Here is a 21441-nt window from a genome sequence, read left to right on the forward strand (position 1 = left end):
CTAAGAAGGTTAATAAGGTGGGCTTCAGTGACTCAAACTGATTATCCTAGCTACTCAGGAGGCTGAGACCTAAGGATCTTGGTTCAAAGCCAGCCTGGACAGGAAAGTCTGTGAGACTCTTATCTCCAATTACCTACCAGAAAACCAGAAGTGCACTGTGGCTCAAGTGGTAGAGAATTAGCCTCGAGCTGAAGAGCTCAGGGACAGTGCCTATGCCCAGAATACAAGCCCCATGAAAGACCAAAAAAAAAAAAAATGGTTACTGTACCCTATGTGTACCCAGCACCGATCAAATTACAGATGATGCATTAACCTTTTGGAAAACTTTCTCCTCATGCATAATGATAATGAATGTTATTTCTGGTATGCAAGTCTACCCTTAAGTAATTCTGGCTTGGCCATGAGCCATAAATCTTGGATGAAAATAATGATTTCTCCCAGGCATAGTCCTTGTATGTATGGCTACGTTTATGAGAGTTGAGTATTGTGTAGATAAAGAATGCTTAATACAGTAACTGGTAAGCACTCAGGATACGTAAAATTTTATTATGGAAACTTTGATAGTCAAAATACAGAAATCAAGATGCATTACACATTAGGAATTAAACTACAAAATGTGAATGTTTTATTTTATTTCCCCAATGACACTCAAACTACAGTCAACATGAAAAGACAACATTATAATTGAATGATTATAAAAAATATATTATATTATAAACAATAATAAAAATATTAAGAAGACAGAAAATCACAGGTTTTGGTACTCTGCATACCTACCTGTTTTAAGTACAACAACAAAAAATTAAGCCTAACAGAAACAACATGTTTTATTATTTTTAGTGGTATAGCAACAATTTCAATATAAATAAAAATATACTCCAAACATAATCTAAATTGATATAGTTAGAATTGTTTTTAAAGCCTTAGAGAAATCAGTATACGATTATAGAAAGAAGTAAAGGAGAAAAGATATTGAAGTTGACAGAAAATGTTTACATAGACTATTAAACATTTTTATTGTCAGGACTTTTGAATCTGGCTGGTATTATGTTCTGTGAGAAATCAACTTTGCTTTCTCATGTAAACTAATTTTCAAAACAGATATCCATGTATCATGTTACTATCACTGTGAAGAAATCAGATTATTTTCTATCAAAAGCTAAACCAAAGCATAAGATGGTGACTTTCTTTACACTTGGTCCTAAAGATGTGAAGGCTATATAAAACCTAAATATTGAAAATCTATTCAAGTTGAAAAAAATAGAAGTTACCAGTCCATATTATCTGCTAGCATAATTTTATTATTTGTAATAAATACATTACTAATGTCAAAAACTCAATCTCACTCAATTGCGTTTATACTGAAGAATGATAGCTAGCTATCATTGAATATATTTAGGATTTTGAAAGACAAATAAGACTATTAACATATCCAAAGAGAAATATGACTTTTGGGCTTGCTACAGCAATGCTTATGTAAATGGAGGAAAGATTTTGGACTTAAATAGGTTAAGAAGTCAATAGTGTATCATTCTTGACTTCTGAATTAACATACACTTAAGAGAATGAAGGCAAAGAATGTCAAAAAGGTCCTGACTGGATGGTTGGTAGCAATTGGAGTGGGGAAGAGTAACAGGAGAGGGTATAGGAGGATGAATATGGTTAGAATATTTTAAGTACCTATGTGAAATGGAAAAATAAAGAAGTAAGTTTGGGAAGGGTGAGCAGCACCGAAAGACAATGATACTTGTGATGAGTCAGATCAAGGTATACTATCTACATATATGGTCTTGTCAAAAGGAAATCCCTTCTATAACTAATTGATATTAACAAAAATTGGGGAACAGAAAACATCTCAATTAGCAAATATCGGCATGCCAATGATAGTGGTTTTATTGTTATCTCTAGTGAATCGTACAAGACTAAAGCTCGGCCAAGTTATTTAACAAAGAGTTGTACAAATGCACTGTGGTTAAAGTATAGTCTTTTGGCCAGTTCTGGGCTTGATCTCTGCCTGGAACTGTCCTTGAGCTTCTTTTGTTCAAGGCTAGCACTCTACCATTTAAACCACAGCATCACTTCTGAATTTTTCTGTTTATGTGGTACTGAGGAATCAAACCCACGGCTTCATGCATGCTAGGCAATTCCACTATCACTAAGCCACATTCACAGCACCAATGACTGTCTTTTTTTAAAACATTTTTTACCACACGTTCTGACAGTTTTATGTGACCTTGTTGCTACACGTGAAGATAGCATGGTAAATCATTTGATTGGGATGAAGGTTCGTGTGCAAAAAATATAAGAGCTATGTTAGCAAGTTGAGGGATAAAATTTAAAAGAGGTACCTACGATAAATATAGTTGTGCTGATAGCTTTAGTGTGGTCTTGTTTGTGATCATGGGGGTAAAAGCCCAAAAGTGTGATTGCTGGGTCATAGGGGAGCTTTTTGTGGAGTCTTTTGAGGGAACTCCATACTGCTTTCCAAATGCAGTAAGGTTCCTTTCTGTCCACATCCCCTCCAGCATCTGTTGTTATTAGAGTTCTTGATTATAGCCATTCTAACTGGGGTGAAATGGTATCCTAATGTTGTTTTGATTTGCATTGCTTTTATGGCTAGGGAGGTTGAGCATTTCTTCATGTGTCTATTGTCCGTCCTTCTTTCTTCTTCAGAGAAGTTTCTCTTTAAGTCTTTAGCCCACTTATTTATTGGGCAGTTGTTTCTTTGAAGATTTGTTGTCGGAGGATTTAATTTTTTGAGTTCCAAGTATATTTTAGATATGAGACCCTTGTATGTTGTATGGCTAGGGAAGATCTTCTCCCAATCTATGGGCTTTATATTAATCTTGTTAGCTATGTCCTTTGCCATGCAGAAGCTCTGCAATTTTATGCAATCCCATTTGTCCAACCTTTTTTTGATTTGTTGTGTTTCTGGTTCTCTATTAAGAAAATTTCAGCCTGTGCCAAAGAGACCTAGGGTTTCTCCTATTCCATCCTGTAATGTTTTCAGAATGTCTGGTTTGACTCCGAGGTCTTTGATCCATTTGGAGTTGATTCTATTGGAGTGTGATATATAAGGATCTAACTTTAGTTTTCTACAAGTAGTTAACCACCAGCACAACTATATTTATTGCAGCATTATTTAAAATAACTAAGATATGGAACCAACCCAGATGCCCCTCAGTAGATGAATGGATCAAGAAAATGTGGTATATATACACAATGCAATTCCATGCTTCCATCAGAAAGAATGACATTGCTCCATTTGTTAGGAAATGGAAAGATGGAAAAAATTATATTAGTGAAGTAAGCCAGGCCCAAAGAAAAATAGACCCCATGGTTTTCCTTATTTGCAATAACCAGTGTATTTCTTGAGTCAAGCAGAAAAGGGCAGAAAAGTTCATCTTAAGGCAATAAACCCCAAGAAAAGTAGTCAATGTTTTTTTTTCTTTCTTGCGATTGTATCTTACATATTTATAAAATGATTTCCTTGTAGCTTTGTATGTCTGTCCCCCATCGTATAACCCCTGCTTTGACTGTATTTGATGTTGGTATAATTTGTAGAGGGGAAGGGAAAAAACAAATCGTTTAAATAGGGATAAAGGTGGACCCATTGCAACAATGCGTCGTTATGTAGAAAAATGAACTTTACAACTTTAGTGGGGGTGAGAGGGTTGGGTAGGGAAGGCAGGGTGGGGGTACAGGAAGGTTTGGGAAGGGGAAACAAAGGAGGAGGCAACAATACTTGATAAGAAATGTATTCGTTATCTTGCATGTAATTGTAACCCCTCTGTACAGTATTTTCTCAATAAAAAAATTAATTATAATTAAAAAATTAAAAAAGAGATACCTACAAAGCTAAACAATGTGATTCACACATTCACATTCCAAATATAAAGACACAACAGTGGACATGTGCATGTATTGTAGTACCCAGATTCTTGGAGGCCCCCGTAGACCACCAGAGACCTTGGAAAATGCAAGTGGCAAAGAGTCGTTTATTAACGAACTCACGAGCACGGACCTCATGCACACCATTGTAGGGGTGTTAACAAGAAGCCCTGAACACAGGGTTACAGCACTTTTTATACATTTTAAGGTAGGGGCAGGGCCCCAGTAAACACTCACAGCAAACCACTATGCCACACGGGAAATTTTGTAACACTGTAAAATGATTGGCGTGGGGTGACTCAAGGGGATGGTTGGTTTGGATGATAAGGGTTAGGGGGAATTCCCATAGTTACAGGCTTGCGATTGGTTGACATTTGGCCTAGTTTGCTGGTCCTGCCAGATGGTCATTATCTCGGGGTCCAGTTCCCAGAGGAGGATCCGGAATATGTGTTAGCCATTGTTCCAGACTCTGGGAATGTCTGGGCCCGAGGTCAGCAGTTAGTTTTCTATCATGGCAGTTACATTCTTTAGAGTTTGTGGACACAGACCTATCTTTATACTTTAACATTAGCAAAAGCAAGTTACAGAAGCGAAGTCAGCAGTTAGTGACTACAAAATGGTGAATATAATTTTTAGTTCTTCAGTTCTTCATTCCCCCCTTTTCTAGAGCATCAGGGACCAATCATGGTCCCCTAATTGGCACAATCTTTTATATTTACAGTTTGGTATTGGGATCTCAGAACTAATAGATGGACTGCGCTGATCTTTTTCTTTTACAAAGGACACCAGTGTGTTGAGTATACAAGATCCAATTGTGACAAAATTAATAGTACCAAAGGCCCTTACATTTTTTTCTTCCACCAGTCCTGAGTCTGTATATCACAGCTAATTTAATATCAGCTATATTCATAAGCTGCAATTTCAAGACATACTCATACCATTTGCTACATACTTATACTTTTTGAGATTTGTCTTCTTTTTTTCTTTTTCAAACATTTAAAGACAATCCTTACTTTTCATATCCTTTCTTATCCAGAGGATACCAATTTTCCCCCAATTCCTTTCCCAAGGCTTTCTTTACCACCCTCCTCTTCTTTTCAGTTACGAGTAAGGCTGGGGTCTCATTTACTACCTCCATTGATAACACACTCAGGTTATTACCATACCAGAGCCAAACCAGGCTGTGACTATAGAGTGGATTTCCAGTCACTATGCACTGAAGTGCCTAAGGTAAGCAAGCCAGTGATATCCTTGTCCCCAATATCTACTGTGGGAATAGAGAGGGTTTTTGGATATCACTCAAAAGAATGTCCCACAGATCTTAGTTTTAGCAGCTTTCAACAAGGATGCAGTCTCAAGTGATGGAACCAGGCAGGAGTTCAGTCTACTTTTACCACGGTGGATGTGTTCTCGGTAATGACATAGATTTCCTCCAGGTGACTGTGAGGCTGTCTTCAAACTCTACCCATTAGGATATGCAGCAACAGCAGCAGCAGCAGGATCACCCAGTGGCTCCAAGGGACTGTCACACCTCATGCTGCACTGTAAATTCCTACACAGACTGGTTTAGGATACACTGCATAGGCTTGACAGGCTTTGATCCTGCTGGTATTTAAGACCTTTAAACAATAGCCCAGGACAATTTAACAAAATTACAACTTTTTTATTAACCAGATATTTTTGTAAACAGACACAGAAGGATTATTCTTGTAACCATCTCCTACAGATGCAGTCTCCACACTTGCACACCTGTTAACATTATTTTTTATGCTTTTTTCAAAAAAAAAATTTTATCTATTTTGTCTCGTTTTTCTCAAACTGACTCTGGACTCTTGATCTTAACAGGGGGTTGATGGGCGAAGGTCCATCTTCTGTAACTTCTTCAAGCTGACTTCAGGGGCGTTGATCCTACCTAACCAGGAACCTATACCCTTAGCCTATTTTACAAAGAGGCTATCAGGGTTAGATGTCATTAAGAACAATATTTTAACTTTTGACAACTGCACAGACCTTTTTTCTGGCTACAGCAGTGTAGCTTGTTTAGCACTCTGGTTTGCAAAAGCATCTTTCTAGATGGCTTAGGAATGTGATCTCTAATGATCCCAACAATGCCTAAGTTATTCTGCAGGCCTCTAGACAGATATCAGTAGAAATACACTCTCAGGTTTACAAACTTTTTCTGAGCAGATGAATTTCATGTAGCTGGTGTCATCTCACTAGTTACTGCCAATTAGAGCTTTTGGCACATAAAGGGGTTGAGATTTAAACTATTCCCCACATTTTGTAACATTAGCTTTTACTATCACAGAGGACTGGCAAGTTCCTGTTCCTTACAAGGTAGTCATTAGGCATGCTTACAAACTATCTTTCCATGACCTCCCGGCTCTGACCAGTTTTGAAGGGCCACACACAAATGACTCTAGGATCTGACATTTCTGCCATCCAAGCAGTGGCTTACTGCCTGTAGATGTTCCTCCATTGCTTTTGACCCAGGAGTGTCTTCTCCACATTGGGATAAATGCCTCATTGGCATTTCCCTTTAGCTGGTCGCTGGACTTGAACTCGGGGCCTGAGCGCTGTCCCTCAGCTCTACAGTTCAAGGTTAGCACTCTGCCACTTTGAGTCCCAAAGCATATCTGCTTGCTCTTTCAGCACTCTGCTGGCTGAGTAGAGGTGACAGTCTCACAGGGATCTTTTTCTGCCCGGGCTGGCTTCGAACCAGTTTCAGATCAATGAGTCTTACAAAAAGCCATCTTACTCCAATTAAGAGCAGAAGGTGGTCAACATAGAAGTAGCTTTTAAGCATGTGCTTACCTGAAACTTATTAAAAGTCAAAGTTACATCTAACAAACTTGTAAGAATCCTCTGTGCTTTGCTCTGGGCTTTGCTGGAAACTGTTAAAAAAAAAAAACCTATAAGAGCAATCTAAAATAGCAATTCTTTTGGTAATCCTAATTTTTTCTTTGTGCACTTTGAGACAAATGTTAAAAACAATTTTACTTTTAAACTTTATATCCAAAATCCATTCCTAATTTTTAAGCTTCTTATTAATCTCCTTTACTATTTTATAATTTAGTTTTCATTTGCATTTTGAAAAGATCCCTTGAAATCTTGAATCCAAGTGTCACTCATTGCCTCTTGGCTGCTTGTTTTAAAACAGATACACATTAAAAATCTTGAACTCAAATGACAATTTTTTCCTTAATGCAAAAATTACAATCACCATAACTGTACCAAAAAGGTAGGCTTAACACCTTTATAACTTTTAAAAAAACATCCTACTTATAGAACATAATTGAAAGCAAGTCACATTATACAAATAAACTTTTTAACTCTCTTTTTAAGTCCAAGGGGCAGTTTTAGCAATACTACAGATCATCACATCACTAATTTTAACCATAATATTTCCAGTGTCTATCTACAGGGAAAAGGGACAGAACAAAGATGGGCCACTTGGCTCCTCCTATGGAATGGGCATGTATCCAATCTGACTCTTTAGGGTTAGATGAACTGCATTTGTGCCAGCTTGCCCTCTTTCACCATGCATGGATTCCTCCCAGGGCCTGTCCCACCATGCATGACCATCTGAACTGCACTTCTGCCTGTTCACCCCTCACCCCTAAAAATAGGTCTTCTGTTGGCTTCTACATTTTTCCCTTTTCTTATCTCTTGGTTCTCGAATGAAATACACAGTTTTAGACAGACAGAAGAGGTAACATCTTTGACAGTGTTAAATTAACCTTTACACTTAAATTTCTAATATTTATCCCCAAATTTTAGCCAAGGGAACTGAATCCCAAACTGCCAATGCATTTTTGTTAAGCCAGATAACTTGCTTACACTATAAACAGTCTTATGCATTCTCAAATACCAGATTTTCTATTTTTCAAGGTAAAGAATCCTTAAAAAGTCATTTAAAACACTATGAAGATTCTTTAAAATTTTGTTAATATCCAAACCTCATAACCTTTTATATTTTAAATTTAAACTCACCCAATTGTTACAGCATGCTGACAATTCTTATCTTCGAACATGTTTACAAACATATACAAAACACTTATACAGATCTTAAAGCACGCATAAATCAAAATCAGTTGTACGTACACTTTCTAAAGTTTTTAAACAAAAAATTAAGACACTATTTCTTTTAAACTAGGTACCTTTGTTGGGCTTCATTTTCCCAGAGCTTGCTTGTTTAGCAAGGCAATTCACTAATCAGTCTTTTGAATCCCTTCTGTTGGAGGAGAGCTGGGGAAGGGGGTCACCTGAAACTAAACTGGCCTGATTTTTTTTTTACCCAATTTTAGACAAGAGCACTTTACAAATTGTTAAGCTGTCTGGAGCAGCTGAAAGTCCAGACCAGGCTCACTGCTATCTACACCCCTGCCTCTCCTCCAGCAGCCTCCACTGGAAGAAGGTGCAGCCTGAGGCTTGTCCATGCCCCACCTCTTGGCTGCTGTAACTCAACGGGGGGGGGGATTTAGCAGGTCTGTGACCAAGCCCAGTTGGAGGCTGGAACTTTTATTCCACCAGAGATGTTCAAATAAATAACAAAAACAGATAAACACAAAAACCAAGGACCACATTTAAAACTGGTACCAATTCTAAAACAAGACAAGACAAGAACTGAAGGCTGAGTTGGGGACTAATGGGAACCAGTTTATACTTACCAGAACTCTGTACTGCTCCCACTCAGCAAGCTGAATCCAGAGTCTGCTGAGTGAGCCTGCCACATTCACCCAGAACTTCCCCACCTCGGAAAACATAAAAGAAACACACACAGTGATGTAAACAAGACAGACAAGTGGCTACAAAGACAAAATCAGGTCTCAGTGAACGGGGTGACATCTCACCACTTACCAGGGGACTCAAACCCCCTCTACTCATTCCAGAGAATTTTTCTTTTTAGATTCTTCTGAGATTTCCAATTATACTCAAATTATACTCCCTCTCTTTAACCTCTTTGAAATGATCAAGCAGGAGGTTGAGAGGAGTAAGTTTGCTTTGTCCTTGCCCCATCTCTGCATCAAGGAGTGTCCAAATTAGTAAAACCGAGATGAGAAAGAAAAAGAAGTATATTAAAATTACACACACACACACACTGCATATGGGGATTGGTAATGTACGTGTACTTGGTCATACTTTCTTGGGGGAGGGGGGAGTGATCCTGTCCACTGGCCCCAGGGCTGCATGACTAAGATTCAAATTAGAGTTAACAGAAGACATATATGCACACTCAAGACAGACAGCAAGCATGTCAGGCTGCTGGCCAGAGAGTTTGTCCAGAAGTGCTTCCAACCAGAGAGAATTGGCCAATCATGGGGACTCGAACTCCCTCTACCTGATCTTGAGGACAGCCCCACCCAGGGTTCCAGGGGACGTCCCCCACTGGCCCCTCTGGCAGTCTTATAGCGCGTCTGCCAAGAATCTCCGCCAGCCCCAAGACCACACCTGCAGGCTTTCACCAATTCCCGAAATATGAAAGTGGCGCCACGAAAACTCACCCATTTGTTCCTGAAACGACTCACTATGCCGGTATCTGGATAGTCTACAATGGAGGGCTTCCCGGCCAATGTACCAAATGTAGTACCCAGAATCTTGGAGCCCCCTGTAGACCACCAGAGACCTTGGATAATGCAAGCGACAAGGAGTCATTTATTAACGAACTCACGAGCACGGACCTCATGCACACCGTTGTAGGGGTGTTAACAAGAGGCCCTGAACACAGAGTTACAGCACTTTTTATACATTTTAAGGTAGGGGCAAGGCCCCGGTAGACATTCACAGCAAATCACTATGCCATGTGGGAAATTTTGTATCACTCTTTGTAAAATCATTGGTGCGAGGTGACTCAAGGGGGATGGTTGCTTTGGATGATAAGGGTTAGGGGGAATTCCCGTAGTTACAGGCTTGCAATTGGTTGACATTTGGCCTAGTTTGCTGGTCCTGCCAAATGGTCGTTATCTCAGGGTCCAGTTCCTGGAGGAGAATCCGGAATATGTGTTAGTCTTTGTTCCGGACTCTGGGAATGTCTGGGACAGAGGTCAGTAGTTAGTTATCTATCATGGCGGTTACATTCTTTAGAGTTTGTTGACACAGACCTATCTTTATACTTTAACATTAGCAAAAGCAAGTTACAGAAGCGAAGTCAGCAGCTAGTGACTGCAAAATGAATATAATTTTTTTTCAGGGTAGTGCTCTCCCTACATGGGGATTTTTTTTAATGTTTTTTCATTAGGTCTCGATAACAAAGTCCTCCCCTTGAAGAAAAGGTGCTGGATTCGTAGACAGAGACTATGACTTTCACCTTCCTTAGATTTAACATAGTAGCAGATAAACAGAGACACTAAATAAATGCTTCTTGATACCAGTTCCATTTTGTGTTGCTTATGTTAAACCTAACTCACTTTATGAATCTCAGTTTGGAAGGAAACCATCTTGCAGGGTACTTCAAGTGCAGAAAACCTTATAGTCAAATCAACAATATCAGGCTGGGTTCTCAAACAGAAGTTGAGGTTAAAGCACAGGCACTTCACCAGCTGGGCCAATTAGAGATGAGGCAGATGATCTTGCTGGGATACCAACCTGGCCCATGTCCTTCTTAACCATAGTATCTGGTTCCCATCTGTTTCCTAAGCTAAACCTGCACAGAGATACCCTTTGAAGAAAATATCTTTGCAATTGAACTATAGACTTGGGTTATTTGCCAATTACCATGTAAGAAACAGTGTCCTCATCCTGAAAAAAACTGGCAAGGATCACCTTAAGTAGTTGACCAAAGATACACCCAGGCAATGAGACATCAGAAACTGATATGAGGTACTGAGTTTTCTCAGTCAGTCATAAAATTAGGCATAAACAAACAAACTAACTAATATCAGCTTAGCTGGGTCTCAGTGGCTTACCCATGGAACCCTAGCCACTCAGGAGGCTCAGATCTGAGGTTATTGCTCCAAAGCCAGCCCAGAGAGGAAAGTGTGTGACATTCTTATCTCCAGTGAACACCAGAAAACTGGAAGTGGTGTTTTAGCTCCAAGTGGTAGAGTGATAGACTAGAACTAGCTCAAGGATAGCAACCAGGCCCTAAGTTCAAGCTCAAGGACCAACCAAAATAAAAAAATCACTCACCCAAGTCATACTGGGAGGCTTCCCACAAGATCAGTAGCTGCCCTTTCCAAAAGTGTCAAGCTCATGCTAAAGAAAAGATAGTGGAAATGTCACAGACTTTAGAGGCAGAGGAGGTCTGACAGATCAAGGGAAAGCAGGATCCTGAATGGAGCCTGAGTGGGGGTGCCAGTTCTGAGGCTTCAACTCAAGGCCTGGGTGCTGTCCCTTAGCTTTTTTGCTCAAGGCTGGCACTCTACCACTTGAGCCACAGCTTTACTTCAGGCTTTTTGATTGTTTGATGGAGACAAGAGACTCACAGACTTTTCTGCCCAGGCTAGCTTTGAAATTCAGTCCTAAGATCTCAGCTTGCTGAACAGTTAGGATTACAAGCATGACCCAACAGTGTCAGCTGTATTTTCTGTTTTATCTTACAATAAAAATAAAAAGATTGTGTCTGAAATACATACTTGGGAGGGAGCAAGGAAGTGCTCTGCTTCTACTATTGACTCTAGCCATTTTTGTCTTGTGCTACAGCTGCAGGGCAGGGCACATGGTCAGGGTGTGGTTCAGGCACAGGCTCAGCCTGCCTAAAACACGGAGGTAAAAATGAGGTGTACTTAGTACTGGCAATAGCTAGTGGTCTTGTTTGGCCTTCTAGTGTAGAGAACAGAAGGAAGTAAAATGATGAAATAATAGTTGAGGGCACAGTATGTATATCACATTATGCCATGACAACATATTTGTTCTTAACCTGTAGGCAAAAGAGAAAAGGTACATGCTTCTTATCAAGGATTAATATCACCTCAGCAGTCACTTCTCATTCCTCTTTACAAACAAATCCTGATTTTTTCCCATCATTCAAAACTGTTGGTTTCTGTGTTTACATAGGATTTCTGGTGCTGCAATAGCCAACTTGTGATGATGAACTTTAGCTGGGGAGAATATACCCAATATGGTCAATTCAAAAGATAGTAGGAATATAAATATAAGAAGACAGGCTGGGTGCCAGTAGCTCATTCCTGTAATCCTAGCTACTCAGGTGGCTAAGATTTGAGGATCACGGTTCAAAGCCAGCCCAGGGAAGGAAAACCTGTGAAACTCTTATCTCCAGTAAACCACCAGAAAACCAGAAGTGGCACTGTGGCTCAAGTGGTAGAGTGCTAGCCTTGAGCTGAGTTGCTAAGGGACATTGCACAGGCCCAGAGTTCAAGCCCCATGACCGACAAAAAAGAAAAAAAAGAAGACAGTACTGAGCCATTGAATTAATGAATTCTACAGTTACCCTTGTGCCATGGTTATTATTATGTGAAATAATAAATCTTCCTATCACTGTAATGAGTTGGACCTTCTATTAATGATACCTAAAAGCAGCCAAAATTATGCATGAGTCCTAAAGGAAAATAAAAGGCACCTAGAAGTAATATGAGAAGAAAAATATAGGTGAAAAATAAAAATAAAGACTAAAATACATTAGGTGCATAGGGCCCTAAAAAATTCTGCCAGGTCGGCAGAAACTCACCTGGAGTTTCAGAAGCTAGCTCCAATTTACATGTAATCATCTAAGTCTATCTGCTATCAAGTTCTTAAAGGCCGTGATCTCTTCCTCTGGGAAGAGGAAGAAAAATGAAAGGGAAATAAAATTGAACAACTGTCTGTGGAGAAACCAGCTGTACATGATCAATTTCCTTCCATGGAATCTCTATTTATCAGAAGGGAATTCCTTCATCAGAAGAAGGTATATGAGGAGGAGACAGGGCAGGGCAGCTTAGAGATGGACAGTGACTCATCTGGGATGGAAGCAAGAGTTAGCATGTGTCAGACACTGAGCCCAAAGCTGAACCTGACTCTGAATCCAGAACCTTTCCAATGCACTGTCATGCCAGAAATGAAAGCCAAGCTGCAAAGCCACCAAGAGCTGCTTCTAAGCCATTCTGAACACAAGCTGGTATGTTTGCTATTAATAATAATGGACAGTGAGACCAGGGTGGCCACTGTCCTCTGTTCCTCCTCAAATGGCCATCACCTGAGAGAAAGTACCCACATTCACCCATGTGTCTTACCAGAAACTCCAGATATAGTGGAGCAGAGCACTTGAAAGCAGTAGCCCAAGAAGTAAAGCAGATGGCCTGCATCCAAATCCAAGAAATTTAACTCACTGAATTGTCACTGTGGCCAGGCCTGAGCTTTTCCAGCCAGTCACTTAGACTCTAGCCTGAGGACAGTATCTATTAGGATGAGATCATATAAAACATGGATGAAGGCCCCATCTGACTGTCACTGCCATTAAGAACAGTATTGTAGGATGGGTGCCAGTGGCTCATGCCTATAATCGTAATCAGGAGGGTGAGATCTGAGGACCTCGCTTTGAAGCTAGTCTAAGCAGGAAAGTCAATGAGGATCCTTATCTCCAATAAGGCAAAAAAAAAAAGCCAGAAGTAGAGCTGTGACTCAAGTAGCAGAGTGCTAAGCTTGAGCAAAAAGCTGAGGGACAACTTCTGGGGTGGGAGTGGAGGGAAGACTTACAACAAGGCCCTTTAGGACAGGTACTCTCGCTTTTGCCCATTTCCTTCAGAGCACTGTAGAGCTCCTTACTGACTTCCCTCTCCCTATTTTAACACAGGATATTCACTTGGCCAGTTTTCCAGGGCTACCTGGCTATCTTGTAGCCTCCACAGCAAAGAAGCTTTTTCTCTGGGATTTAACCAAGGTGCCAGTACTGTATGTGATTGGCTAACTGTGCACATTTCAGAATCAAGGATACCTGGGTCCATCTGGCTTGGCAATCTACTGTTGTGGCTTACAGCATATTGTTCAACACCTCTGTTTTCTTGTAATAGTTCTTACTCATGGGTCATAGCGGTCACAATAAAACAACTAATAGGGTTACTTGTATACACACACACACCATGCACACTGCAACAGTACTACAAAGGAAACAAGGCAACTCAACAGGGAGCTTCAGGACTCAACATCTACCACATCCTAAGTATTTCCTGCTTCTTAAGTAACTATTAATATTATTCCTATTTTGGCGCCAGTACTGGAGAGTGAACTCAGAGCTGGGGCACCGAGCCCCACTCAGCTGGGGACTGACCTATCCCTTAGATTTATCTGCTCAAGGATAGTGCTCTACCATTTGAGCCACACCTCCTGTTCTGGCTTTTTGAGGTTAATTGGAGATAAAGACTGTCCCAGACTTTTCTTTCAAGGCTGGCTTCAAACCAGGACCCTCAGATCTCAGACTCCTGAATTGCTAGGATTACAGTACTGAGCGACCCGCACCTGGCTGCAATCTTTTTTTTTTCTTTACCTTGAATGTTTTTTATATCTCTTAGATATGGAGATCAGTAACCTCTGCTGCCCTCATTTTTCTTAGCTGCATTTACTTTTTCTTAGCTCCTTCCTTAAACCATTGCTTTTTATTTATTAATTTTTTAGTAATTGTTTATTTTTTGTCAGTCATGGGGCTTGAACTCTGGGTTTGGGTGCTATCCCTCAGGTCTTCAGCTCCAGGCGAGTGCTCTACCTCACCACTTCCGGTTTTCTAGTGGTTTATTGCAGATAAGAGTCTCATGAACTTTCCTGCCCAGGCTGGCTTTGAACCAGATCTCAGCCTTCTGAGTAGCTAGAATTACAGGTGTGAGCCACCAGCACCTGGCTCTAAAATGATTTTTGTGGGAACTTCATTTCTTATCTGGTAAGAGGAACAATAATTTCACCTACTAATAAGTAAGTTGTCACAGATAGCAGTCTGAGTATGAGGCCTGGCATATAATATCTGCTTACTGAAACAAGCATGTCCTGCAAGGGCAGAAAGAGAGGGGCCAATGAATGGGAACCCAGGAGTACAAGGCATCTCTTCCCTGATCACACTAAGAGCTCCCTGAAGACAGGGATAGAATCCTCAGATTTATTACCCCACATGGACAATAGGCTGATTCTATACATGACTGATGTCACAGAGACCTTAGTACCCAGGACTGATGTCACAGAGACCTTAGTACCCAGGGTAGCTCTTCTGTGCCAGGACAGGAAGGAAGGAAGAGGACAGGGGGCCTCATAGACCGGCAGCTCTTGAAGCAGCTCACCAGGTGACAAAATGAAGACAAGAGTGTAATGAGGAGACCATCACATCATCTGGAAGCTTCTCCCACCAGAGGTTAAGACTCCAAATATCAGCTCTGACTTTTACCAATCTTGAGATTGCTCCTCATGAGCCTTAGTTTCCTCATCTGTACAAGGTGGAAAATTATTGTCTTGATCAAATACGAGGACAGGGGAGCCCTTGTTCCACAGAAAGGGAGAGATTTTTTTTTCTGAAGGTAAAAACTAACCTCCTAGCCAGCTACTAGTGTTTCACACCTGAAATCCTAGCTACTCAGGAGGCTGAGATCTGAGGATTACGGTTTTCAAAAAGCTCAGAAAGAAAGGTAAGTCCTTGAGTCACATAACTCCAAATAATCACCAAAAAGACAGATATGGAGCTGGGACTCAAGTGGTAGAACACTAGCCTTGAGGGAAAACAAACAAATGAAATCAAACAAAAAATCTCCTGGCATTGCATGTAAGACCTTGGCCTGCATTCAAGCCATACGACCAGCAAGAAGGATTAAAAAAAAAAAAAAAAAAAAAAACTCTCCTCAAACAAGAACACAACCTAAGAGGCTTTCAGCTGAACGCAACTAAAATAAAAATGGGAGAACCAATTGTTTCCTGATGATGACTATGAGGCCAATTTCATTTTCAAGTGATAAAAAAAAGGGGGTCCCAAAAGCAGCCTATGTACAGCCTAGAGTCCAGAAGAGAGGGAACGCACCCAACCTGAACTTTAATTAACTCTGATTAAGTGCCACAGACACTTGTGGCACTTAATCAGAGCAATAATCAGAGTGATAATCCAAATAATGATCAAGATAAAGTGTGGCAGAGGGGAGGAGAGAGATGTAGGTGGAAAGGAATAGCTCTTGTTTTTTTTTTTTTTTCCTCAAGAAAAACTTCTGCCTGGAATAGATTAATTCTATCTACATATTAATGTGGATTACTAATTAATGACTTGAAAATGCTTTCAACACAAAATGCTAAGCAAATGCTTAAAAAAAATGAGTCTCTGGATATGTCTCCAAAAGAAATATGCTAGCTTCCTTAATTTTCTCTCCCTTTTGTAACATTTAAAATGTTACGGTTTGAAGGAAATGGAAGGGAACTATAGAAATTCACTTAAAGCATAAAATCAGGAAATTGGAAAGCCTTGTCAAGTAACTAACTTCCTTGGAGCCCCTATGAACACTCTCACTGCACATTCCCCAGTGCACTAAGAGAGCTGTTGACACATCTGTGCTGCAGTTCATTCTTGGGATGCTTAAGCACAGATCATGTCTTGTTTGTCTTCATAGCCCTGCACACAACACTGTACCAGGTCCACAGCAAACAGCCAATAATGTGTTACATCACCAGGCCTTCTCAAAATAGATGGGCATGCCTAGATACTCAGGAAGCTGAGATCTGATGATAGAAGTTCAAATCCAGGGCTGGGAAGGTGGCTCAGGGGTAGAGTTCTTGCCTTGCATGCTTGAGGCCCTGGGTTCGATTCCTCAGCACCACATAAGCAAAAAGAATAAAGCCGGAAGTGGTGCTGTGGCTCAAGTGGTAGAGTGCTAGCCTTGAAATGAAGAGCTAAGGGACAGCGCCCAGGCCCAGAGTTCAGGCCCCACGACCAGACACACACACACACAAAAAAAGAAGTCCAAATCCAGCACAAACAGAAACATCAATGAGGCCCTTATCTCTTATGAATCAGCACAACCCCAAATTGGAGGTATAGCTAAAGTAGTACAGCACCATCCTTGAATGAAAAAGCTAAGGGACAGCACCCAGGCACTGAGTTCAAGCTCTAGTACTGGCATAGAAAGAGACAAATGGGGGATGGGGGGGAGTAAAGTTTAAAAAAGGATGAAAAAAAGAGATTCTTGACATTGGAGAACTATGAAGGCCCATGGACTAGGTGATCAAGGTCAAAATGACCATAAAAATACATCAACTTTGTGCTAAGAATGGCATATACTTCTCTAGTTTTCTTCTCCCAAACCCATGAACTTCCATCTAAAATTGAAAACACACGAGATGAATCCCAACAGATTCTAAGGCATGTCTGACTAGGGCTCCTCAAAACCATCCAAGCTGCCCCCAAACAAGGGCAGTGTCAGAAGCTGTCACAGCCAAGGGGAGCCCAAGGTGCTATAGCAACTCAATGTGAAGAGGTTTCCTGGAAGGATTTCACAGAAATAGAAACAAGCCTGAGAAGACCAGAGCCCAGCTAAAGTTTCACAGCAGATCAGGAACCCCAACCTTCCCTCAGATCCTCTTGATGAAGACATTCTCACTGACAAGGCCTATGTAAATTTGTCATTGAAATGCAAATCCTCCTTCTCTTGAACACAAGTCCTGTATAATTTGGCACTGAAGCACCTCATGGACCACAGAGCACCATGTAGCAAGAGTCAAAACTGAGGCCCAAAGTGGGAACCAATGTCTTTCCAATTTCTAGTTTAGGATCTGGTGCTCTAGTGAGGTTGATGCTTCCACACTGGCCAGATCCAAAACTCTCCTTGCTATCCTGGACACACCAAGAACCAGTTTAGGACTCTTGAATAAATTTCTGTCAAATCCCAGCTTCTGGTCTTTGCTAGCACTGTGGCTGGTGTGGTGCAAGGACATATGTGTAGAAAGTGGTTTGGTATTTAGCTACATGTCCTTTTGCCATAGGTCACTATGCCAGGGCTACACAGAAAGTCCATCCCTGGCAGGGTAAAGATCCAGACATAAACAAACAGCTTCCAAGGGACTGGGAAGGTGGCTCAGTGGTAGAGTGCTTGCCTCACATATATGAGGCCCTGGGTTCAATTCCTCAGCACTACATAAACAGAAAAAGCTATAAGCGGCACAAGTGGTAGAGTGCTGGCCTTCAGCGGATGAGTTAAGGGACAGTGCCCAGGCCCAGAGTTCAAGCATCAAGACCAGAAAAAAATAAAATACAAGCAACAACAACAAAAACAGCTAACTAGGTTGTGTGGAAAAGGCAAAGTTCTGCCAGGCTGGCGAGATGGCTACACTTCCCCTGTGCGGGCCCCATCCATCTGCCTCCCTGAGGGATCTCATTTTCCAGCTCCTTGTAGGGCACATTTTCTAAATATGAACCTGTTTCTGGTATGAGAATCAAAGTGCTCCAACTGCAAGATCATAAATACTCAAAAGTGACTGCTAATAGCAGTGGCAGTTTGCAAAATGCCAATTGGATCAAGAAATGGATGTCATAAATGACATTCCTTGCTCTCCCATAATCACAGAGGTATTGTGCAGGGTTTTGGTTTTTTTTTATTTTTTTGTTTTCTGGTGGTTTTCTTTTTCTTTCTTTTTAATTGATGAGATCTTCTTTTAAGTAGGTTCACAGGGGTTCCCTGAGATTTCAGGTAGAACCTTGAAAATTACTTAAAAGAAGCCTACAATTCAAGCATACAAACAAGTCAAAAATATGCTTAATTAGCCAGGCGCCAGTAGCTCATATCTGCAATCCTAGCTACTTAGGAGGCCGAGATCTGAGAATCATGGTTCAAAGCCAGCCCAGGCAGGAAAGTCCGTGAGATACTTATCTCCAATAAACTACTAGAAAACCAGAAGTGGTACTGTGGCTCAAGCCTTAGAGCACTCGTCTTCAAAGGAAGATTTGAGGGATAGTGACCTGGCCCAGAGTTCAAGCCCCACGACCACCACCACCACCACCACTACCAAATATATATATATTTATGTATGTATGTATATATGCTTAATGGCCAGATGGTAGCGGTTCATACCTATATTCCTAGCTACTCAGGAGACTAAGATCTGAGAATTACAGTTTATAGCCAACCCAGGCAGGAAAATCTATGAGACTCTTATGTCTAACTAGAAAGAAATGTAGAAAGTGGAGGTGCAGCTTTAGTGGTAGAGCACCAGCCCTGCATGAAAAAAGGTAAGTTTACCATTCTTGTACACATTAAAACATTCAGGTCCCAGGCCACTCAGCTATAGAAGGACAAACTGGGAGATGTGAATACAAGCTAACTTTAGAACTCAGGGCTTGGCTCTCACCCTGCTACACTCCCAGTCAAAGCGGACTAAAGAAAGATGGAGGACCTCAATAAAACCATCCCTATGGCCATGTATTGTGGCACTCAGGAAGCAGACGCAAGAAGAATACTAAGAGTATGAAGCAAACATGGGCTAGATAGATGGATCCTGTCTTAGTAAAACAATCCTTGTGCACAGGAGAAGCCTAAGGACTATGGGAACTTGTCATTATTACCTCAATGAACAAAAGGATAAACATTTAGAAAATAATCAAGATCCCTATATGAAACTGTGGACACAGAGGCCTAGCTTTGCCATAAACCATCTTTCTGAACTTCATTCCTTTATCATTTAAATGGCTCAAATACCAACTTCTGGTTGTTAAGACAACTTTGGTGAGATCCCTTATGTGAAAAGTTCTTTGAAAACCTCAAAATGCTGTATAAATTTTGTTATTAATGAGAATCCCTAAAAACTGTCTGAGTCAACTTGCTAAAATTCATTCTCTCAAGTCCCCTTTACAGGGGCAGAAAAGAGGTGAAAAGAGATGAAAATAATTGCCTAAAGTTCCAACACTGATAAGGAATGTTATATACATGGCAGGAAGTCTGGAGTGTCATTTTCTCTTCCTGCTTTCCAGTCCATCCTGTTCACCACTGTATTCACATGCAAATACACACACATCTCTTCCGCAAACAAAGGTGCTGGGAAGTAATTGCTAGGTCTCAGAAGGAGGACACTAGCACTTCTAGGCTCACTATAACACTACTGTGACCTTTGACCCAGAGGAGAACTTCCAGCATTAGGAACACAACTCCTCCCTTACAGATAACATTGGGGAAAGCAAAGGGTCAGCAGCCCAGTACTGCCAACAGTCTAAGGAAATAACTCCAAGTTCCTCATACTTTCAGAATCCTACACACTAGACCATTTCCCTTATTCCCCCATCTCCTCTATTTTCTGACATTCAGCAACATTGTGGAAGGATAAGTTACAGAATCCTAGAATTAGGGCTCATAGGAACTCATATCCTAAAGACTGCCTACTCTAACTTCTCCCATCTGGCACTCCAACTTCCTCCAGTTTCAACTTTGAATTCTTCGAAGGATGGGGAGCTCACTACTTCCAGGACCAGCAGACACACCCCCAAACATACCCAGATGGCATGATACAGCAAGCACATAATATAGCAGGGATGAGGCACATGGACCTTCCTCAGGAGTAGCTACAGAGTAGAGGGGCCCAGTGCAAAGTGACAACACAGCACCTTTTGTTCAAATATTAATACTTTCCAGATAGCAAAAGGAGAAGGTTAAACTAAGAATAAGCCTTTTCATGTGTCATCCCTAGAAATTGAACTCAGGGCCTGAGCACTGCCCTAGATCTTTTTTTGCTCTAGGCTACCACCCTACCATTGAACCATAGCACCACTTACAGTTGTTGCTGTTGTTGGTTGTGAGGCTTGAACTCTGGACCTTGGCACTGTCCCTCAGCTCTTCAGCTCAAGGCAAGCACTCTACCATTCGAGCTACAGTGCTACTTCTGGTTTTCCATTGGCTTACTGGAGATAGGAGTCTCACGGCCTCTCCTGTCCGGGGTGGCTTTAAAAGGCCATCCTCAGATCTCAGCCTCCTGAGTAGCTCGGATTACAGGCATGAGTGACTAGCACCCAGCCTAATTATAAGCCTTGCTTCTGATGTTCAAGTCAGTGGGCCTGAATTCATCTATTGGCTAATACTACTAGTCATTTCCTTAGTTGAGGTAATAATTTCTATTTGTGGGGCATAAATGAGTTAACTCTGTAGGAATCTTAGAATTCAGAGTAAACACAATTTTTGTGCCTCAAAATAAGTACTACAAGTAGCATTTTAAGATGTACTCTGAGGGGATGGGAAGGTGGCTTAGTGGTAGAATGCTTGCCTTGCATGCATAAGGCCCTGGGCTTGATTCCTCAGCTCCACATAAGAGAAAAAGCCGGAACTGTAGGCACTGTGGCTTAAATGGTGGATCACTAGCCTTGAGATGAAGAGCTGAGGGATATGGTTAAGGGAAGGCAGGGATTAAAGGGGGAAAACAAAGGAGGAGGCAACAATGCTTCATAAGAAATGTACTTATTACCTTGCTCACGTAATTGTAACCCCTCTGTATAGAATTTTCACAATAAAAGAAAACTCATAAAAAAGAGGCAGAGGGATAGAGCCCAGGCCCAGAGTTCAGGACCCATGACCAAAAAACAAAATTGTGCACTGAAATGCATGCTAGAAGTTACACACACTTAGGTACAGAGAAAGTTTGAGGAGTAATCTCAATATCACTTCATTTCAAAGATGCAGACTGCTC

Source organism: Dipodomys spectabilis, unplaced genomic scaffold (assembly GCF_019054845.1).
Source record: "Dipodomys spectabilis isolate Male_0828 unplaced genomic scaffold, ASM1905484v1 ptg000272l, whole genome shotgun sequence".
NCBI classification, from domain to species: Eukaryota; Metazoa; Chordata; class Mammalia; order Rodentia; family Heteromyidae; genus Dipodomys; species Dipodomys spectabilis.